The following is a 19260-nucleotide window of genomic DNA, read 5'->3' on the forward strand; positions in this document are numbered from 1 at the left end:
CAAAAGCTGGATACCTGATGGATGTGATGGAGTAAGCAGAAAGGCCCATGTACCTTGGCAATAATATTGTCAAACATGGAGAAACCATGCCGGACACAGGACCCCGGTCCCACCGTATACGATCGAACAGCTGAGTCAGAATCCTGAACCAAGGAGGGCCAGATTACCTCCCGGGGGAATAGACCCATGGCATGATACAGATATACCCAAGCCCCCCCCCCCTACTTGGAACAAGCTGGGGATCGGAAAAAACGACTGGACTGATGTCCCCAAGTAGAACTCCAGGCAATAAGTTAGACAAGATCAGAGCCAAGAGTGGAATCCAGAATCATTATGACATCTGCCCAACCTACCACCCAAGGACCGTCACGGGGACGTGGCTTAGCACACACCCTGAGAGAGACTATACATCCCTGGGCGGTAACCAGGGCCTCAACACAACAGGACGTTAACTGAAGAAAAATGCGACTGCTTCTGACCCAAGGGTGATCCCAGTGGTGAAATGACATCAGCACCAATCAACTAGCCCCCAACAATAGCCGTGCTGAAAGAAGTGAGTGCAAGCATGGTTTATATCGGTATGGATGCCAAGACGGCCCAACCTGAAACACAAACTAGAGAAATGACAGACAACCAGACATGAGAACAACAATACCCCCCTACCTAACTAAGAATGAAACATGAGCAGAAAAGACAAGACCACTGCGCGTAAAATTAACCTGACGACGGACCCCCCCCCCACCCACATGTAAGTGGTAAGTGAGCCCGAGTAACCTGCAGCGCAGAGACAGGTAATTAACTGAAAAACTCAGGGCTAGTGTACCCACAGGCCGTGGTGGGTAGTCGTATAGATGTGGTGAATGAACATGCAACGTATGACGTATGGTATACGGGCGAGACGATTGCGGACAACAATCAATTAACAAACGAAAACCTCAGCCCGTATGGATCTATAGACGTGACAGATCCTGACGTGTGAGCCCTAGCTACCTGACCCAGGCACAAAACATGACACAGACACGATGGGACATGACAATCAACAAAAACAAAAGACTACCAGAGTATGCCATGAGTGAACGACGCCCCTCTGAGAAACTCTGAGACTGAAATACTATGACAGACATGCTGGCAGCAACACAAAGACAGAAACGCTGAGACAGAAATGCTGAGACAGAAACACAACACGCCATGATGAAAAACACCATGACAGAAAACGCTGAAACTTAATGCTGATGCAGAAACGTAGAGACAGAACCAGGGGCAGAAACGCAATGACAGCAACAACCAAGACTGAAACGCTGAGACATAAATGCAATGCCAAAAATCCTGGGGCAGAAATGCTATAACAGAAAAACTGAGACAGCGACGCAACAGCAGAATCCTGGCCAGAAATGCAATGCCCAAAAACACGCTGAGACTGAACGCTGAGACAGAAATGCAAAGACAGAAATCCTGAGGCAGAAACGCTATGACCGAAATGCTACGACTGAATGCCGAGCCAGAACACTGAGACTGAACGCTGAGCCAGAAAAAATTGGTGCAGAACACTATGACAGAAACACTGGGGTAGAGACGCAAAGACAGAAAAGCTTGGGCATAATGCTAGGACAGAAAAGCTGGGAAGCATGCTGGGGCGGCCCCCTGTGACAGAAAGCTGGGGCGGACTACTGTGACCGAAATCCTGGGGTGAAACACTGACAGAAATCCAGGGGCAGAACGCTATGACAGAAATCCAGGGGCAGAACGCTATGACAGAAATCCAGGGGCAGAACGCTATGACAGAAATCCAGGGGCAGAACGCTATGACAGAAATCCAGGGGCAGAACGCTATGACAGAAATCCAGGGGCAGAACGCTATGACAGAAATCCAGGGGCAGAACGCTATGACAGAAATCCAGGGGCAGAACGCTATGACAGAAATCCAGGGCAGAACGCTATGACAGAAATCCAGGGGCAGAACGCTATGACAGAAATCCAGGGGCAGAACGCTATGACAGAAATCCAGGGGCAGAACGCTATGACAGAAATCCAGGGGCAGAACGCTATGACAGAAATCCAGGGGCAGAACGCTATGACAGAAATCCATGGGCAGAACGCTATGACAGAAATCCATGGGCAGAACGCTATGACAGAAATCCATGGGCAGAACGCTATGACAGAAATCCATGGGCAGAACGCTATGACAGGCATCCCGGGGCAGAAACGCTATGACAGACATGCCGGACAGAACGCTATGACAGTAATGCTGGACAGAAAAACTGGACAGAACGCTATGACGGAAATGCTGGACAGAACGCTGTGATGGAAATGCTGGACAGAACGCTGTGACGGAAATGCTGGACAGAACGCTGTAACGGAAACGCTGGACAGAACGCTGTGACGGAAACGCTGGACAGAACGCTGTGACGGAAACGCTGTGACGGAAATGCTGGACAGAACGCTGTGACGGAAATGCTGGACAGAACGCTGTGACGGAAATGCTGGACAGAACGCTGTGACGGAAATGCTGGACAGAACGCTGTGACGGAAATGTTGCACAGAACGCTGTGACGGAAATGTTGCACAGAACGCTGTGACGGAAATGTTGCACAGAACGCTGTGACGGAAAAGCTGGACTGAACGCTGTGACAGAAATGCTGGACTGAACGCTGTGGCGGAAATGCTGGACAGAACACTGTGACGGAAATGCTGGACAGAACGCTGTGACGGAAATGCTGGACAGAACGCTGTGACGGAAATGTTGCACAGAACGCTGTGACGGAGATGTTGCACAGAACGCTGTGTCGGAAATGTTGCACAGAACGCTGTGACGGAAAAGCTGCACAGAACGCTGTGACAGAAATGCTGGACTGAACGCTGTGACAGAAATGCTGGACTGAACGCTGTGACAGAAATGCTGGACTGAACGCTGTGACAGAAATGCTGGACTGAACGCTGTGACAGAAATGCTGGACAGAACGCTGTGACAGAAATGCTGGACAGAACGCTGTGACAGAAATGCTGGACAGAACGCTGTGACAGAAATGCTGGACTGAACGCAATGACAGAGAAAGCTGGACAGAACGCCATGACGGAAAATGCTGAACAGAACGCCATGACGGAAAATGCTGAACAGAACGCCATGACGGAAAAAGCTGACTGAAAACAAGTGTAGATTTAATCTCTAAACACTTATGCTCTACGCGTCTAGTGTGATTATGGCATTTATATTTCCTCTCCATACCCCTTGGAAGGTTCCTCTCTTATGCCATGTAGTGCATGGAAACCCTACCATCCAATACAGTAGCATATGTAAGTAAAACCAAATATCATACTTAAATAATAAGCTTAGATAGAACCCTCCATGGTTATCTTGCCATCCTGTTTTATTTATTTTATTTTTTTTCCTTACTTTTTTGGGGGGGGGGGGGGAGAGAGACTGAGCCCAGGAAGTGGTGCAAGGAGATGGATGAACACCCCCCCCTCCCCCCTCCATGAACGCCGGGCGGCTGCACACTGGCCACCCAGAGCTGAGGGGAGATCGTAAGGTGGAGGATGACCGCTCACCCCCCTCCCCCCGGTGGGAATACCGGGGGGAGGGGGCGGGCTGCCTGCAGGAGAGCTAAGGGGAGAGTTTGGGTGGATGACGGAAGGACAGCCGATCATCCCCCCCCCCCGCGGGAATACAGAGAGATTAGTGATGGGAAGTCCGGATCTTTTAACTGAATCGGTTCATTTCGAACTACTCAGTGAAATGAACCGATTCAATGAACCGATTCTTCGGTTCTTCGGTTCACTTGCTGAGTCTACTGACAAGCAAGTGAACCGAAGCTCTGACTCAGCCTTCTTAAATGATTAGAATCAAAAGAATGATTCTTCTCAGAAGGCTGGCAGGTCCTGGGAGGTTTATTTGCATTTAGTTCCTTGCTAGTAGCACAATCCTATTATTCTGTCAGATCAGCCGCGTCATCAATTTTGGTGACACATAAAGCTGTGAAAATGAAAAGCGGATTTTTGTGCATATGATGGGCTAACTACACAGTTAACATTGCTAGACATATTTTTCCGTTCTCTTTACAGCGCATTCACAGGAAAAATGATTGTATTTTACTTCCGCGTGCAGGCGAAGTGTCCACGGTAGTAAAATCCAATCGTTAGGCTCCTTTCACACTTGTGCGACTTGAAAGTCATGTAATTTTTGCCACGATTTTTACCGTGACTTTGATGCGATTTTGATGTGACTTGAAGGAATACTTATGTAATCTTGAGGTCTCTGCCTCAAGTCGCATCAAAATCGTACCAAAGTAGTGCAGTAACTACTTTGAAGTCGCTGTGACTGGAAGACCCACAGATATGAACGGTACTCATTGGAAATCTTGGGGTACGACTTGTCGTGCGACTTTGTAGTCCCAAGTTGCATGATAAGTCACACAAGTGTAAAAGGAGCCTCATTATGCACTGTAAAGACTACGGACAAATCTGATGGCTGGCAATCTTACCTGTGAAGTTGGCCCATCAGAATGCAGAAAATACACACAAAAACACGCTTTTCATTTACACGACTGTTTGTGCATCACCGAAAGTCGCAATATTGGCTGCTCCTATAGATCGCTTGATCTGACAGAACACCTGCTACCCAGGTCACTGAGCACAATCCTATACTCATATAATCATATACCAGACCCCATATGCAATAAAGAGAACCTGTCACTTCAACAAACGATCACATAGGGGCTTGTTAAGTGAAAAATTTATAAAATAAAAACTAAAACCATCCCCACCAACCCCGATATCTGCATGTGAATAAATGTTTTTTTTATCGTAATTATTCCAGTACTTTCAAATAGTTTTATATTGTTCTATTAAAAACTGTTGATTTTTTTCCTATTTTGTCTGTGTTATTTTTTATACCACTATTTAAAAAATGGTCATGGTTGGAGGAATTAAAAAAAAAAAAATAATAATCTAAGGATCCAGGGGGCATAGAAATCTCAGGACCAGAACGCAGAAAAATATTACCATAAAGCAGGATAAAATGTATTTTAATGTTATAAAAATTAGACAGCTCTCTCATTCAGTTATATAGCTACTAAATTAGACACATGTCCCAGAAGGCATTCCTGTCCTTCTTAACATGAATATCTTCTTTAGCATAAACCAACTAAATATTAAAGGGTTAAATAATTAATCTGAATGAGGATATCTTCTTATCCTGACTCTGTCCTCTCTGTCTATAAAGCAGTCTGTAAGTGTACTACTGCTAGCTGATCATTGATTTAGTGTAGTGTTCTCTACTGGTGGTGACTCATGGTTCTTTTAGTGTACTGTGTTCTAAAAACTGATATGATTCTTTCACTCGTTAACTCGGTAACTTGTACGATTCTTTAACTCGGTAACAAGTACGATTCTTTAACTCGGTGTACTGTTCGATTCTTTAACTCGGTGTACTGTGAACTCCTGGCTCTTGTTTTAAGTTTGTATCCAGTTCCTGAGTGTCGCTGTGCTTTGAGTCAGCTAATTGGTTGCAGGGAGGGGCGGAGCTCTCTCACTCTAGGATCATATTACCACTGCCAGCTCTGCTGCTCTGCTATGTACTGAGTGCAGAGTGAACTGTTTCAAACGAATCAGTTCACTGAAAAGAATCGATTCATCCAGTTCACTAAAAAGAACCGGTTCAAAAGAACGATTCGTTCATGAACTGGACATCACTAAGAGAGATGCGGGCGGGCTGCCTGCAGGAGAGCCGAGGGGAGAGTGTGGGTGAAGGACGGCCGATCACCCCCCCTCCCCCCGGCGGGAATACCGGGAGAAGCAGGCGGGCTGCCAGCATGAGAGCCGAGAGGGAAAGTGTGGGTGAAGGACGGCCGATCACCCCCCTCCCCCGGCGGGAAACCGAGAGAAGTGGGCGGGCTGCAAGCAGGAGAGCTGAGGTGAAAGCGCAGGTGGAGGACGAAAATACGGCCGATCCCCCCCCTCCCCCCGGCGGAAACACCGGGAGAAGCAGGGGGGCGGCCCCCCAGATCTGCTGGCGGCGAAAGGCAGCTGGCACACCCCCCCGCCACCGGGAACACCGGGAGAAAGCAGGCGGGCGCCCCCCACGTGGCGTTGGATCAGCTTAGGAGAAAAGCTGGCGGGCACGCCGATACCACCCCCCTTCCTCCCCCACCGGGCACCCGGGAGAACAGAAGGGGATCAGAGTGAAGAGGGGGTGGGTGGCGGGTATCCTCGGTAGTGCCTCGCACCCCCCACCCCAACGTGACACGTGATTATCACTCAGCAAGAAGCCAGCAGTGTCGGCATCTCCCAGAGATCCCGACAACACTGGCCCTGACGGAGGAGGAGGTTTAAGTAGCCCTCTCAGGCTCCTCCTACAAATACAGGCTGGCCTACGGCCAGCCTTTCAACATATATATATGTATACTGTATAATGCGTGTGTATGTGTATATATATTATATATATATATACATTATCTCACAAAAGTGAGTACACCCCTCACATTTTTGTAAATATTTTATTATATCTTTTCATGTGACAACACTGAAGAAATTACACTTTACTGCAATGTAAAGTAGTGAGTGTACAGCTTGTATAGCAGTGTTGATTAGCTGTCCCCGCAAAATAACTCAACACACAGCCATTAATGTCTAAACCGCTGGCAACAAAAATGAGTACACCCCTAAGTGAAAATGTCCAAATTGGGCCCAAAGTGTCAATATTTTGTGTGGCCACCATTATTTTCCAGCACTGCCTTAACCCTCTTGGGTATGGAGTTCACCAGAGCTTCATAGGTTGCCACTGGAGTCCTCTTCCACTCCTCCATGACGACATCATGGAGATGGTGGATGTTAGAGATCTTACGCTCCTCCACATTCCATTTGATGATGCCCCCCAGATACTCAATAGGTTTTAGGTCTGAAGACATGCTTGGCTAGTCCATCACCTTTACCCTCAGCTTTGTGGTCATTATCATGTTGACATACTGCCCTGCGACCCAATCTCTGAAGGGAGGGGATCATGCTCTGCTTCAGTACATTCATGGTTCCCTCAATGAACTGTAGCTCCCCAGTGCCTGTAGTACTCATGCAGCCCCAGACCATGACACTCCCATCACCATGCTTGACTGTAGGTAAGACATACTTGTCTTTGTACTCCTCACCTGATTGCTGCCACACACGTTTGACACCATCTGAACCAAATAAACTTATCTTGGTCTCATCAGACCACAGGACATGGTTGTAGTAATCCATGTCCTTAGTCTGCTTGTCATCAGCAAACTATTTGTGGGCTTTCTTGTGCATCATCTTTAGAAGAGGGCTCCTTCTGGGATGACAGCCATGCAGACCAATTTGATACTGTGTGCGGCATATGGTATGGGCACTGACAGGCTGACCACCCCCCATCCCTTCAACCTCTGCAGCAATGCTGGCAGCACTCATACCTCTATTTGCCAAAGACAACCCGTACGTAACGGGTGCCCCTGCCCACTCTGACATCACGGGGAAAGCCATAGGGAAGTCCCCGTCAAGTCCCCGTGCGTCAGAGGGGGCGGGGTCACCCTCCGTTATATAAGAACTGTCAGAAGAAGAGAAGCGCCACACAGCGGGAGCCTCCCATTGATGCGGAGAGGGCCAAGAACGAAGCAGGGAAGAAGACGCTGCAGAGGAAGATGCCGGACGAGAACACCGGAGCAAGAAGCAGAGGATCGGAGGAAGAAGCAGAGGCAGAAGAAGATGGAGGAAGAAACCGAAGGAAGAAGGAAGGAAGACCCGAAGAAGATGGAAAGAAGAAGAGTTTAAATGAAGTAATTGTGAAAAACTGGCTCTTGTAATTTTTACAATTTTTGACACTTTTTTTGTGAAATGGTAGGGGTACTTTTGTACCCCATTACCATTTAACACGGGGGGGGGGGAAGGCTCTGGGGGTCCCCTTGTTAAAGGGGGCTTACAGATTCTGATAAGCCCCCCGCCCACAGACCCCCACAACCACCGGGCAAGGGTTGTGGGGATGAGGCCCTTTTCCCCATCAACATGGGGACAAGGTGCTTTGAGGGGCTACCTCAAAGCACCCTCCCAATGTGGAGGGCATGTAGCCTGGTATGGTTCAGGAGGGGGGGCGCTCTCTTGTCCCCCATTCTTCTCCTGTGGCCTGCCAGGTTGCGTGCTCAGATAAGGGTCTTGTATGGATTTTTGTGGGGGCCTCACGCAATTTTTTTTTATATTTTGGCGCGGGGTTCCCCTTAATATCCATACCAGACCTGAAGGGCCTGGTATGGAATTTAGGGGGACCCCCAGGTATTTTTTTATTTATTTTGGTTCGGTGTTCCCCTGTGGGGAAATCCCCATGCCGTTTTTAGCAATGAACTTTTATGTGTTTTGCGGACCGACAATTCATTATAGCCGCAAATAGATTTAAATTACTTTTTTTTCCCTTTAGAAATGTCCTTTTGCTAACAGACTGTTCTAAACACGGGAAACATGCGCCCCTTTACAGGCATACTATAGCCACCCCCCAGATACAAAATTTTAAGGAATATTACACTTTTATTGTTTCACTTTAAGAATTATTAAAATCACTGCTCCCGAAAAAACGGCCATTCCCAAACACTTTTTATGACAATACCATGCATATAAGCCCTTAAAATTAGCACTTTTGATTTCTCCTATAAACTTTTAAAGGGTGTTCCCCGGCTTTGGAATTTTTCGCAAACACCCAAAATTGTTTGCTGTTCGGCGAACAGCCAATGTTCGAGTTCAACATGACTTTGAGTCGAACATAAAGCTCATCCCTGGTTATTAGTATCTGTTTCTATGTTATTGTGCACATGATGGTATATCTAAAGTCCCAACACCCATTCTCCCTCTTTGCCAGGAAACTGAGGCTATAATTCACAGGCTCACCAAATATGGACAGCAGAAGATTGGAAAAACCATTGCCTGATCTTATGAGTCTCGATTTCAGCTGCGACATTCAGATGGTAGGGTCAGAATTTAGTGTAAACAATATGAAAGCATGGATCAATGGTTCAGGCTGGTGGTGTAATAGCGTGGGGGATATTTTCTTGGTACACTTTGGGCCCCTTAGTACTAATTGAGCATTGTCTAAATGCCAAGGCGTACCTGAGTATTGTTGCTGACCATGTCCATCCCTTTATGACTACAATGTACCCATCTTCTGATAGCTCCTTCCAGCAGGATAATCCACCATGTCACAAAGCTCAAATCATCTCACCACTGGTTTCTTTAACATGACAATGAGGTCACTGTACTCCAATGGCCTTCACAGTCACCAGATCTCAATCCATTTGAGCACCTTTGGAATATGTTGGATAGGGACATTAGCATCATGGATGGACAGCCAAAAATCTGCGGCAACTGTGTGATGCTATCATGTCAATATGGAGCAAAATCTCTAAGGAATGTTTCCAACACCTTGTTGAATCTATGCCACGAAGAATTAAGGCAATTCTGAAGGCAAAGGGGGGTCCATGGAAATATTTGACCATTCTTCCAGAAGCAAATTTGTAAGGTCAGACACTGATGTTGGACGAGAAGGCTTGGCTTCCAATCTACACTCTAATTCATCCCAAAGGTGTTCTATCAGGTTGAGGTTAGGACTCTATGCAGGCCAGTCTAGTTCCTCCACCCCAAACTCGCTCATCCATGTCTTTATGGACCTTACTTTGTGCACTAGTCCAAATCATTTGGGGGAGGGGGGATTATGGTGTGGGGTTATTTTCAGGGGTTGGGTTTGGGCCCTTAGTTCCAATAAAGGGAACTCTCAGGGCGTCAGCATACTAAGACATTTTGGATAATTTCATGCTCCCAACTTTGTGGGAACAGTTTGGTGATGGCCCCTTCCTGTTCCAACATGACTGCACACCAGTGCACAGAACAAGGTCCATAAAGACATGGATGATCAAATTTGGGGTGGAGGAACTCGATTGTCTTGCCCAGAGTCCTGACCTCAATAGAACACCTTTAGGATAAATTAGGATGGAGACTGCGAGACAGACCTTCCCGTCTAGCAGTGCCTGACCTCACAAATGCACTTCTGGAAGAATGGTCAAACCTTGTGGTATGCTAGGTGTGATAAGCTGTCAGTGTGCTTACCCTCCATTTTATATAGTGATGCTACTCCTTCGTCAGTTTGTGGCATCACCACTCCTCTTTTAAATTCCTCTGCCCATTACCACATTTGCTTATGTAACCTACTAGACTTATATCACGAATACAGACTAAATAAAGAAAAGTGTAAAGGAAATTTAAAAAAGGAAAAAAACCATCTGGATGCATCACTCTCTTTTCTCTAGCTCTGCAGTGCAGCAATTCCTTTCCACCACTAGATGTCTTCAGTCTTCTGGAGAGGAATGACTTAATTTAACTCAAAAGACTGAGGACATCTTGTGAGTGCAAGGCATGATAGATCCTGCTCCTAAGAGGTGTCACCACAGTGACCTGCACATATACAGGCATTTAATGATTCAATAGACTTTAAATGGGTCCTTATATTTACAAAAGCGCCTCCTAACCATTCTTGACCTGATCTTTAGTCTCATTGTTTTATTTATTTGTTTACACTAAAAGCATGCAACAGAGAAAAAGGTAAAATAAAAAGTAAAGTGGCAGGCTATACATAACAATGAAATCATTTTAGCTGGGGATGTATGTGGGGTGTGTGGATGGGTCTATTTTGCTGATTACTATTATGCAAATGGTCTCAATATGAAGCCTGCAAAGGTCACCACAGGCTGAATAGGAGATATACACTATAAGGTCAAAAGTATGTGGACACCTCTCCAAATGAGTTTAGGTGTGTCCAGCGAAGGGTACTGTTAATACTACTCCATACATATACAATTTAGAATCACCTTCAACCTTGTAGTAACAGTTTGGGGAAGATCCTTTCTATTCCAGCATGACTGTTCCCCTGTGTACTAAGCCAGCTCCATAAAGACATGGTTTGACCAGTTAGGTGTGAAGGAACTTGGGCTACCTACAGAGAACCCTGACCTCAACCCTACTGAACACCCTTGGCTTGAATTTGAAAGTTTATTGTGAGCCAGGTCTACTGGTCTAACATCAGTAACCTTACAAATGTTTTTTTTTTTTTGGCTTAATGGGCACAAATTCCCACAGACACAATCAAAAATCTTGTGGAAAACCTTCCCAGAAGAGTGGAGGCTGTGATAGCTTTAAAGAAGGTCCAATCCATATTAATGGTCATGGTTTTGGAATGGGATGTCCAACAAACTCATATAGGTGTGATGGTCATGTGTCCACAGATTTTTTAGATATGGTGTAAATATGAGTACAATATAGGCTGCTGGCCACCAATTGATAAGAGACCTAATATTAGAGATGAAATGTGGCAAAGAGGTGTAGAGGGTACCAGATAGGGGGGATCCAACAAAATATCACTATGGAGTCTTGTGACTTGTAGTTTTGTCCCGATAAAGAAATCTCTTGATCAATGAAATAATGTCTTCTGCACAAAAATCAAAATGTAATCAATTGATTTACTGGCGTTGCTGCAAATGAGAAGATTTATCGGAAAAACAAGGGAGCAATGGATGGCTTAAAGGGCTCATCATCCAAGATTATCCATTATTGATTCCAATTAAAACCTCAAATATAAGTGACATATCTTCAGCTAATCTTCACATCACTTGACGACAGCCAACTTCATGAGCAAAACTTGCTTAGCCATCTAAATACTTTCAGTGACTTTCAAGAAACCTTTGTGGTTATCTTTATATAGAAAAAGTCAACTGGAACTTTTTTTCCTTGACAAATTGACAAAGAAGCAACCATATAAGCAACATTATTTATAGCGTTATCTTAAAGCCCTGAACCTCCAGATGCATCAAAAAGTGTTACAGTTGTTTTTTTTAGAAACCAGCCACAGCCTGAGTAGATAAGCCTGTCTCTTGACAGCATGCTGTAGAGAAGTACTTACTCTCTGTGTGGAGGCAGTGGTCTCTTTGCAGAGAGATTCTAGCTCTGACTAGGTGTTTTTGGATGTACAAATTAGCTGAAGAATGCTTCTCAAATTTAAAAATTTAGCACTATGGGGCGTGGCCTGACCTTGCATGGAGTAGGACGCGTGTCTCCGGAGCTCCGCCGAGGAATCCTGTCTCCCACGCTGATCCTGTGACACCACAGCACCGATACTCACCTAAACACGTCTGGCAGGCGTCCCTCCATTCCGGCACATATGTCTCCCTTGAAATCCCGACAATCGGCGGCGGCGCGGTTGTCACAATACCGCCGACATGTGAGTGAGGAGGGGGAGGAAAATGGCGGCGCGGAGGAGCCGGGAGGGCCGCGTGTGGCGGGAGACACGGACAGGCTTCTTGAAGCCATTACATTGTGCCGCACGTCCCTTACATCCCAAATTGAGGAGGTGCAAACGGACATATCTTTATTGAGGCAGGACTTTCAGAAACTGCGTGACCGGGTAAGGGACACTGAGACCCGTATCAGTAATGTGGAAGACGCTCTCCCACCACTGCAAAATGATGCTGACCACATGCAGAAGCAAATAGATCTCCTGATTGCTAAACAGGACGAAATGGAAAATCGCATACGCAGATGCAACATCCGATTGATTGGTCTTCCGGAGGGGGCTGAAGGTAAGGACCCCACAACTTTTCTGGAACAATTGCTGATAAGTACATATGGCCGAGAGTCTTTTTCCCCCATGCTGGCGGTTGAACGCGCGCATCGTATGCCTGCCAGGCCTCCACCGCAGGGTGCACCTCCACGCACCTTTATTGCAAAACTCCTGAATTATAAGGACAGAGATGCTGCCCTCCGCATGGCTCGGGAAAAGGGTAATATCCCTGTGGGCAATACTAAAGTTGCAATCTTCCCTGATTTTTCCGCGGATGTCCAGAAACGCCGACAGAGTTTCATGGAGGCCAAAAGATTACTACGTGCACAGCAAGTGAAATACTCTATGCTATTCCCAGCACGCCTCAGGGTGGAGGCAGGAGACCGGGCGCTCTTCTTTGAACAACCCAGAGAGGTCATAGCATGGCTGGAACGCAGAGTGCCTCAAGATGGAGCTGCCTGAGACCCTTTGGGACGTGTGAGCTAACACCTTTTTTTGTTTCTCCCCTGGTGTCCTGGAACTGTGGCAGGTTGCCTGATCTCTATTTGCTGCTCTATTATCGCTAGGGTGCTTGCATCTGAGGCGTATGTTACCTTTATGCCCTTTTCTACTTTGAGATCTGCTGAACTTTCCGATTCTGGGACATTTGCGCCTGCTGATGGTGTCAACGTTAATGGATCAACTTTTTCCCTTTTTTCTTAGTGTCCCTGTTGGGGGACCCTTTCTGCAATACATACCTGTTTGTTTTGTTTCAACAATTTTGGTTTTCCCCCTTTTTTTTTTTCTCTTTCTTCTTTTTTCTCCCGGAGCAAGGGGAGACATGTTAGGCCTACGGTCTAATTGCACGGTGCAGCGGAACACTGCTCCATTGTCTGCTGGGACTTCTTCTTGTTATGAGGGAGCTGATCACTGGGACTGGACAGCAACTGACACTTTTGCCTATTTACCCGGGTCACCACTGTGTGCTGTTATACAGGGGGCTCTGCTTTGCCTTGCCCTCAGGTACAGGTGGCCGCGACCCTCTTTCAGACTTATTGTTCTAAACCTTTTTATTGATTTAATGAAACTGGTTTTCCCAGCCAGACATGTTTGGTTTTTCAGGGAATATGCCCGCACAAGTTGGGGTTGGTGCAGGGTAGGGTGGGGGGAGGGGGGTGGTTTGGTTAGGGTTTCTATGCAGAAGATTACTATAAATATATCGAAGTATGTATCTGAACTAAGTGTTGCTTTTACTGAATGTTTTTTACCACTACTGCCTATGCAGCCCCTGTTTGGGCTTGATCAAGCACAACTGTATTGGGGTGCGTTTATAGGAGGACTGTTAGGGGGTAGGCCGACTGCACTTATTACTTTATATGAATCTTTATGGCATCTATACGGTTTCTTACCTGGAACGTGAGGGGCCTGCGCGATAAAATTAAGCGCGCGGCAGCCTTCACGTTCCTCAAAAAGCAAAGGGCGGAAGTGATGGTGCTAGTTGAGACGCATGTGGAGGGTGGACTGCAAATGGCCCTTAAACGCCCTTGGATTGGGTGGGCATTTCATTCCACCTACACGTCTCATTCGAGGGGGGTTTCGGTACTTGTAGCTAAGTCTGTCCAGTTTGAACTTTGTGAAATTCTTACTGACCCACAGGGCAGGTTTGTTTTTCTACATGCTAAATTGTATGGGGAACCCTACCTTATTATGGCCTTTTATATCCCCCCCTCCATTTACCATGACGCTAGTTGTAGAGGGACTGTCTTTTATGTCCAGACATCCGGCGGTTCCTGTTATCTGGCTGGGGGATTTCAACACTACGCTTAACCCTTCCCTGGATAGGCTCAAGCCTCCCGAGTTGATGATGGGGCAAGCTGGGACCACTAGGTTGTCCAGGCTCATAACCACCGTTCATCTTGTGGACACTTGGAGACACAAATTCCCTCAAAAGAAGGAGTATTCATGCTTCTCACCCACACATGGTTCTCTCTCCCGCATTGATTTTATACTAATATCTAAGCAACTCACTCCCAGACTCAGGGAAGCATTGTTCTGCCCCAGACTACTTTCGGACCACAGCCCCTACTCTGTAGTGCTTGACGTACCCCTGGGTAGGCCTCCACGGGCGTGGCGGCTAAATCTGTTCTGGCTGACATTATTACCCGAAGATGACACTATTGAGGCGGAGTGGATAAAAATTTTTGAGGATAATGACCACACGGCCTCAGTTCCAGCAGTGTGGGATACATTTAAATTACACGCTCGATCGGTGCTGACTGCCCACATTAATAGGCTCAAAGCTGACTCGGCTACTGTCATTATTGAGGCTGAGGCAGATTTGAGCTCCAGGGAACGCACCTACATAGATGACCCGTCTATGGCAAACGCTGACGCACTTAGACTACAGTCGAGAGTGGTTTCCCAGCTGCACCAAGACAAGGCCCGACAGAAACTTTTTTTTACCAAACAAAAATATTTTGAATCTGGGGAGAGAGCTGGTAAGTTGCTAGCATATTTGGTGCACAGGGAAGACAGGCCCCCGGTTGTTATTTCTTTGCGGGGTCAGGGTGATACAATGATCACGGACCCTTCCGAGGTGACGGCTAGATTTCGAGACTTTTTTGCGGATTTATACACCACTACAGTCTCAGACGACACCACTCCGATGGACAGCTTTTTGGCGCAGGTTTCCCTCCCCCAAGTTACGGAGGAACAGGTGCAGGCTCTGGAGGCTCCCCTGACCACCGATGAAATAGTGGGTGCTATTGCGGAATTTGCAAAATCCAAGTCACCGGGTCAGATGGTCTTCCCATTGAATTTTATTCCCGATACCAAGACGTGCTGGCGCCTAGGCTTCTCGCCCTCTACGGGAATCTTTTTGATACACTGACATTGCCTCCGTCCATGAGAGAGGCAACGATAGTTTTGATTCCCAAACCTGGAAAAGATCCGGGTTTCCCGGAATCATACCGCCCAATTTCCCTATTGCAGGTAGATATTAAGATTTTAGCTAAAATACTCGCTACTAGGTTGAACGGAGTGATCCTTAGCCTGATTCAGGCTGACCAGGCGGGCTTTATGCCGGGGCGGAATACGTCGTTCAATCTACGTAGGCTTTTTATAAATCTACAGGCAACACATGAGGCGGTGGGTGAGCGTGTGGTAGTGACACTTGACACGGCTAAGGCATTTGACTCAGTGGAATGGGAGTACTTGTGGAAGTGTCTAGCGGGATACGGCTTTGGCCCGAACTTTATCCGGTGGGTGAGGCTGCTGTATCATCGCCCAACGGCTAAGGTGGTGGCGAATGTGTGGTCTTCCCGGGCGTTTGGCCTTGGTAGGGGTACCAGACAGGGGTGCCCACTGTCCCCGCTACTATATGCCTTGGCTGCTGAACCTTTAGCGGTATCGATTCGTGCGGACCCCACGATTAGGGGACTGACGATGGGTCGACTAACCGAAAAAATCAGTCAATACGCTGATGACACGTTGCTATACCTGGCGGACTCGGGCCCTTCCCTCGCAAAGGCCCTACACATGATAGAGTGGTTTGGTAGCTTTTCCGGTCTCCGTATAAACTGGGAAAAATCCCAAATTTTACCTATTGACAGTTTTCCACAGTCAGAATCTCAGGCCAGTCTGCCTCTTCAGCGAGTTGGCACTATTAAGTATCTGGGGGTATATGTCTCTAGGAATCCAGCAGATTACATTGCGCTGAATGTAGAACCATTATTCTCCCTGGTGCGTACCAAGATTCAGGCCTGGTCTCGCCTCCCCCTTGGGGTTTGGGGGCGCGTTAATCTGATTAAAATGGTCCTATTACCTAAACTACTGTATGTGTTGTGGCATGCCCCGGTATATTTGCCACTGAAATATTTTAAATCCCTTGAAAGTCTCCTTAGGCCCTTTGTATGGGGGAATAATAGACACAAGCTTGCTTGGCAGGCTTTGAAAAGCCCGACTGATATGGGGGGCATGGCTCTTCCAGATCTGAACCATTACTATGTTGCCTCACAACTGTCTCAGCTTTTTCATGTAGACAAGACTGATAAACAACGTTTTCTTACCCTTCTCTGCCCTACTTGGGCACAAATTGCAGATGACCCGATAGCTGCTATCTCGACGGGGGCGGAGAGCTCTGTTGGGGAGCCAGGTAAACACTCCATGCTTTTTCATTACAGAAGGATTTGGGATCTGGCATCCACTAAACTGAATGTTACATCACCAAATGACTATACCCCACTTTGGCATAACAAACAACTGCCGGAACTTCAAAAGATCCAGGGTGTTCAGTTATGGGTATCGAGGGGAATATACTACCTGCATCACCTGATTCACCATGGTACTATTAAAACGTTTCAGGCGCTGCAGGAGGAATTTGGTATTCCAAACACTATGCTATATCAATACCTACAGGTTCAACATGCACTTGGAGCACAGTTTCCGCAGTCATTGCCTCGGCCTGCTCCCAATCCTATAGTCGCCATAGTGAAGGATACTGATCCCAAAAAGCTTATCTCATGCTTTTATGGTATGCTTACGGCCCCCGTCTCGGCGAGACTAGCATATGCTTTGAAGTCCCGCTGGGAGGGCGATGTGGGTGAACTGACGGATGAGGAGTGGGAGGAGGCTCTGGAGACGTGCAAGTTGGTGTCCCCTAGACTCCAAGACAGGCTTTCTCAGATCTACATAGTGCATAAAGCATACCTCACCCCACTCAGGACCGCCAAATATAATACGAATCAATCTGTGCTCTGCCCGATGTGTACTCTAGAGACTGGGACGTTCTTCCATCTTATATGGTCTTGCCCCAAACTACAGGAACTTTGGAAACAAGTAGTGTCATTTCTACATGATGTTATGGGCTCACCCTTGGCTCTCGACCCCAAACCCTGTCTACTAGGGATATTTCCTGACGTATTAGATAAAATTACTAACACTTTCCTGCATGAAACCTTGTTTTCTGTTCGAAAAGTGATAGCTAGACAGTGGATGAGGCCCCTTCCACCCCGGGTTGAGGACTGGAAACGGGAAGTTAATTTTACGCTCCCATACAAAAAATTCTTATATAAAAATAGGGGTTGCCCAGCAAAATATCATAGAATATGGGATAAATGGCTGCAGGAGGCTGCCACGTGTGATGAGAGAATTTGATGTAATATTACAGTACAGTAAATAATATGTCAATGTTAGGACTTTCCTTGGCAGTGATACATAATGGCTACTGTAATGGAGAAATGTTTCTTATCTATTGTTATAGTTATGACGCAACACCTTCTGAATGTTCGGTGTATGCCACTGTGATTGTAATCTCTGCAATAATGTTCAATAAACATTACCTGTTTAAAAAAAAAAAAAAAAATCTAGCACTATATATTTTTTTTTACTGATCTATCCCCCCATTGGACAAAGCACATCCGGCACTTTGTTACGTGTTTCTACGTTTTCTCTTTACCATAATACATAAAATTAATTAAAGTGGTTGTAAACCCCATTCATGAAATCTGACTTGGGCACATGTATTTGTAGTGTTTCCTTATCTATCTCCAAAGCTATGAGTGCTATGTGTTTCTGCTGCTCTGTCCCCATGTTATCAGCACATGTATTTGTAGTGTTTCCTTATCTATCTCCAAAGCTATGAGTGCTGTGTGTTTCTGCTGCTCTGTCCCCATGTTATCAGCATGATAACTTCTGACAAGCTCTCCGACACAGGAGATCAAAGCAGCTGGACATTTGTGTCGGGAATGGAACTTAGAGATAGATAATCAGACTGAAGCTCTACAAGTTTCTTTCTCCTCTGCCTATGTGGAGGGGGGGGGGGTGTGCCTTTCCTCCAATTGGTTCTCACACAGTGTATGCCCAGACACCACCCACTGCTGAAACAGGAAGAAGAATTTGTAATGTGATGTGCACTTTCTAAAGAATGTAGAAAGCTGAAGTCAGCAGATATACATGTAAAACTTATGTAATGAAATTTGTTTAAGCTCTGTGTATAATCTGAGGCTATTCACTTCACTGGGTACAGGAGAGGGTTTCGTTCACATCCATTTTAAGGTTTAAAGCCATGTTAATGTATTTTGTGCACAAATACTAAGCTCAATGATTTAATCTCCTCAATACTGGCATGTTTCTTTATTTCCAAAAAATTATGACAAAAAATCAGCTTACTTTGGCTTGTCAATTCTACAAAAAAAGGGGTCATTTCGGGGGTGTCCTGGTGTTTGCATGTGCTTTATTTGATAACAAAGTAAGGGAAATGTTTTTTTTATATTTTTTTGGAATTTTTTCCTTTTTTATAGTAAGACATAAAAAAACAAAAAAAAAACCTTGGTGGTCATTAGATAAACGAAAACTCTCTCTGTCTAAAAAAGAAAAATGATAGGTCAGGTCAGTGGTAGTGGCTCTCCCGCTGTGCCCTCTGCGAGAGGGTATTTAGGATGCGGACGTCACATGGTTCGGGATTCCGGTCCAGTATGATGTGCTGACTACTTGGTCCTGGTCCTCCTGATCAGCCCCCGGGAAGGCTGTGGCCTGGGGTACGGATCTACCTGACTGTAATGCCTCGGCGCTGGCTAGCCCAGGGCAGGGAAATTAGGGAAGGATTCTGAGGTGGTTGGGTGCCGTCTCGGGAGAGACCCATTGTATTTTGAGCATTTCAGGGGAGGACTCTTTAGATGAACACCATGTAC

Source organism: Lithobates pipiens, unplaced genomic scaffold (assembly GCF_037356315.1).
Source record: "Lithobates pipiens isolate NorthernLeopardFrog02 unplaced genomic scaffold, aLitPip1_a1.2 Scaffold_25, whole genome shotgun sequence".
Taxonomy (NCBI): Eukaryota; Metazoa; Chordata; class Amphibia; order Anura; family Ranidae; genus Lithobates; species Lithobates pipiens.